General features: G+C 44.9%; 1 protein-coding gene across 1 annotated transcript in view; it reads left to right on the top strand.

Annotated features, from left to right (window-relative positions):
* KIF9 (kinesin family member 9) overlaps positions 1 to 5,000 on the top strand; it is a 169,614-nt gene that overhangs the window by 163,770 nt on the left and 844 nt on the right. The window lies entirely within an intron of this gene.

The raw sequence follows: 5,000 nt of genomic DNA, 5'->3' as shown, positions 1-5,000 counted from the left end.
GCCCCGTGCACGCACCCGCCCGCCGCCCCCCGTGCACGCGCGCGCTCACATGCGCGCCCCCGTCGCTCCCGCCCGCGATCCCGCCCCCCTGCACATTACACGGCGCATCGATGGCCGCCCACCCGCCTCCCAAGTCCGCTCCCACCCACCAACGATACCGGCCATCGATGTCCGGTGCAGAGAGGGCCACAGAGTGGCTCTCTCTGCATCGGATGGCCATTTAAGGTTATTGCAGGATGCCTCCATATCGAGGCATCACTGCAATAACCGGAAAGCAGCTGGAAGCGAGCAGGATCGCTTCCAGCTGCTTTCCACACCGAGGACGTGCAGGGTACGTCCTCAGGCGTTAACTGCCTTTTTTTTGAGGACGTACCCTGCACGTCCTCGGTCGTTAAGGGGTTAAAAGGTGCGGGAGAAAAAAAGCATGCGTAGCTAACGCATCCCTTTGGCCGCAGATCTCTAAATCTAGCCGTTAGTTAATAATAGAAATATTATTTAGATTTATTTAATTAATATTTAAGTTAGGGGGGTGTTAGGGTTAGTGTTAGACTTAGGTTTAGGGGTTAATAAATTTATTACAGTGGCGGCGGTGTAGTGGGGGGCAGGATAGGGGTTAATAAATGTATTATAGGTGGCGACGGTGTAGGGGGGGCAGATTAGGGGTTAATAAATTTAATATAGGTTGCGGCAGGGTCCGGGAGCGGCGGTTTAGGGGTTAAACTATTTATTTAGTTGCTGCGAGGTGCGGGATCAGCAGGATAGGGGTTAATAACTTTATTATAGAGGGCGGCGGTATAGGGGGGGCAGGATAGGGGTTACTAGGTATAATGTAGGTTGCGGCGGTGTCCGGGAGCGGCGGTTTAGGGGTTAATACTTTTATAAGAGTTGCGGCGGGGTCTAGGAGCGGCGTTTTAGGGGTTAATACATTTATAAGAGTTGTGGCGGGATCTAGGAGCGGCGGTTTAGAGGTTAGTAACTTTATTGAGTTGCGGGGGGCTCCGGGGGCGCGGGTATAGGGGGTAGAACAGTGTAGTTAGTGTGGGTGCTTAGTGACAGGCTAGCAATAAAGCTGTAAAAAAGCCGAAGAGCAGCGAGATCGGATGAGTGATAACTATCACAGTCCGCTGCTCGTCGCCCCGTACTTGGTGCGCGGCTTTTTTACAGATTTATTGATAATTTAGGCGAATTTTTTCAGGTCCGCGGCGGCGATGGTAGGCGAGCTTAGGCGGGCGTATTGGGCCGGCGAAGGCAGGAAAGTTGACACGTTGATAACTATCCCCCATAGCCTGCCAGCTGAAAGGATCTATTGAATAAATCTAATTCTGTGCATCGTATCCTTAACAGAGGTACTATCTTCTAAAGCAATTGTAGTCCGCATAGCCAAAGTGGTGATAGCACAGTCCATCTTTGGAATAGTCTGCCATACCTCCAATTTTTCAGAGGGTAAAGGGAACATGCTTTTGAATTTGGCAAAGGGAACAAAGGGAAGGCCTGGTTTGTTCCATTCCTTCCTTCAGGAACCAGGAAAGTAGATGGCTTATTTGGGGCTGATTTAAAGAATTTATCAATTTTACAGATTGTTTGTTTGTTTGTCTGTAGGTGGCAAGACCTCAATCTGCAAGGCAAGTAAAACTTCCCACAATCACACATTATTATCATTTATCTGTATAGCACCACAAAAATATGTAGCCTTGGGTACAGAGATAGGGGTATACAATGACACACATTTGTAATAAGATACAAAAACATAAAAGATTAAACAAATCTAGTACAGGAGGAGGAGGGCCCTGTTTTGAATAGCAGTCTACATGTTGAGGGTGAAGAGACATAAGGTTTAAGGTAGTGTGTCACATAGATTGTAGTTGCAGCAGTGAGTCAAGGCAGCTCAAGATATATTTTGGGTAGGATGAAAAACAGAGAGTTGGTAAGCTTCTCTGAATAGGTGGGTTTTCAAAGCCGTCTGAAGCTATACAAGTTTGGAGACAGTCTGATGGAGAGGGGTAAAGAGTTCCAAAGGACAGGAGCAACGTGTGAGTAGTTTTGGAGGCACTAGAGCCTGGTTTCTCAACAGCCGGGCCGTGGCCCAGTACCGGGCCGTGATAGCCCTGCTGCTGGGCCCTGACCTGTCATGCCCCCACTGCACACAAGGGGCAGACTGAGACCAATCAAGGCCCCAGGAAAACTGTCTCACACTGACCCAAATGTATTCAAATTTATGCAAATGAACATGGTAGCCTCCCTGCCCTAACCCCAACAGGTCCATCAACCTCCAGAGCCAGGACCCCCAACATTAAGGGCCAAAGAAAGAGCCCCCAACCTTCAGGGCCAGACCTCACACTCCATGTCCCTCACAGCGACAGACCCTCGGCAGGACCCCCACACTCCAGGGCCCCCACTAAACCCACATTGAACTGCTTAGTTACTGATAGGGCAAATCCCTGCTGCTTAATATATATATATATATATATATATATATATATATATATATATATATATATATACTACCGGGCCCTGGACATGTCCAGCTAAAATTTACCGGGCCTTGAGGTCACTTTGGTTGAGAACCACTGCACTAGAGGGACGTAGAGATAATAGGAGTGGAAAGACGTAGGTCACAGGTTAATTAAAGAGGACCGGCCGGACAGTATTTAGATATGAGAGTGGAAATGTAGTTGGAGGTGAGGTTGTTGAGTGCTTTATAGGTTAGGGTTAATACTTTAAATTGTATTCTAGAGTGTAAGGGGAGCCAGTGTAGAGATTGGCAGAACAGCTGATGCAGTAGTCAATGCATGACTAAATGAGGGAAAGGAAAGGTCAAATTCTGGAAATGTGGCACATGTGTGCACAACAGGATTTTGTGTTTATATGGAGTGAATGTGAGTTCAGAGTCAAGTGTGGCCCCAATACAGCGGACCTGGGGTGTGGTGTTAAAAATAGAGTCTCCAACTGTAAGAGAAATGTCAGGCGTCGGATGTTTCGGAGAGGGTCGGGATAAGAAGCAGCTCAGTTTTAGACAGATTAAGTTGGAGGTAATGCGAGGACATCCAAGAGGAAATTGCAGAGAGACAGTTGTTAATCTGGTTGAGTAAAGAGGGAGAGATATCAGGAGAGAAAATATAGATTTATCAGCATATAAGTGGTACTGGAATCCAAAGGAGGATATGTTTTTGCCAAGGGATGATATATACAGAGAGAAAACGCAAGGGACCCAAAACAGCACCTTGCTGTAGTCCTACTGAGAGAGGCAAAGGATCAGAGCATATGCTGTTAAAGAAAACTAAACAAGCGGTTTGAAAGATAGGAAGTAAACCAGGAGAAGACTGTGTATCGGATGTCAAAAGAATGTAAGATTTGTAAGAGGAGAGGATGGTCAACCATGTCAAAAGCAGCAGATGGATCCAGAAGAATTAGTAAGGAGTAGTGTCCCTTTTCTTTAGCTGATAGCAGAAAATCTGTTATTTTAGTAAAATAATTTTCTGTTGAATGTTAAGGGCGGAAACTAGATTGTAGGGGATCAAGTAAGGAGTTAGTTGAAAGAAATTGGATTAGGTGATTACAGACTACTTGTTTCAATAATTTGGAGGCAAAGGGAAGTAAGAAGATCGGTCGACAGAAGGGGTAGAGGGGCGAGTGATTGGTGTGATTGACGCATGCTTGAATGTATCAGGAAATGTACCAGTGGCAAGAAAGTGGTTAAAAAGATGAGTTAGGGCAGGGGTTAGAGAAGCAGAGAGATAAGGACGAAGTTGTGAAGGATTATGGTAAAAAGGACAGGTTGTGAATTTGTGAGATTGTTTGGTGTGCCATAGTTATTACTGAGTGCATGATGCACAGCGAACAGTGGAGGGTGCAGCTTTGTCAAGTGTTGATTTTAGAGCAATATTATACTGTAAGGTCTGGGCAAGAGAGGGATGAAATGGTGAAGAGTAGAGGTTTCAGTTGAGAAGAAAAATCTATGAGATCCAAATCATTTAAATTCCTGTAAGGAAGCAGTTTTGGGGGGGGCTTGTGAGACTGCTGCACTTAGAGTAAGAAAGAAAGTAGAAGATAGTGGTCAGAGAGAGGAAAGGGGAAGTTAGAGAACTTGGAAATGGCACAGAGATTGGTAAAGACAAGGTCAATTGATTTGTCTTTAAAAAAGGGTTGGAGACGTTGTCCACATTCCTAGAACTCTCCTGGGGATAACCCTGGTGGGTAGAAAATCCCTGAGTACTCTGCTGCAATTCAAAGCTGCATGATCCTGTTTAGCATTAGGTTAATTAACATAGGCTACAAGCTGATTAGGGGGGCACAGGGAAACGTCCTTCCACATATAAGGGGTTTGTCAGTAGATCTTCCCTCTAAATAATTAGCATTATGTTCTAAGACATTACCATAATGATTTTCAATAGTAAGGACAGGTGAATATCTAAAATTAGATAGCGGCACAGAAAGGGTTAACCCCCTAAGGGGGGGACACACAAATATGGTCACAGTGCAATACTGAAACCTGTAGAAGGGAATAAGCAATTGAGCACTGTCTCTTTAAAAAGGAAAATATGTTTTAAAAAGTGTAAGGGTTACAGTAATTGCATACTGTCACTTTAAACACTAAGAAATTGCATTGAAATAAGGGGTTAAATAATGAAATTTGCACCAGTTCTGTTAAGTCTGAGTCTCTAACTGACCCTTCACCCTGAGAGCTTCTGCCCTGCTTGAGAAGATGGCTACCGCACAGTAGAGCAGTTACATTTAATCTGTAAATATAAAAAAGTAAATTATTTTTTTTAAGCATTTTCCAATTAAAATTGCCAAAAGTGCCTAAATCTGTATGTAGTGTTATCTAGTGCATGTCCCCAGGCTATGTGAATCATGTGTACATGGTCATGCTAATAGCCTGCAGGCTATGTGAGTGCAATAACCTAGTTACCTATCAGCACTCACTCTACCGTGCTTACCAAGCTGCAGGAGACCTGTTTCTTGCAGACGAGCCCATCATGTATAGTACACACTAACACAGG

The sequence above is a fragment of the Bombina bombina genome, chromosome 5, assembly GCF_027579735.1.
Source record: "Bombina bombina isolate aBomBom1 chromosome 5, aBomBom1.pri, whole genome shotgun sequence".
NCBI classification, from domain to species: domain Eukaryota; kingdom Metazoa; phylum Chordata; class Amphibia; order Anura; family Bombinatoridae; genus Bombina; species Bombina bombina.
Note: the sequence above shows the minus strand (reverse complement) of the source record. Positions and strands in the feature narration are given on the sequence as shown.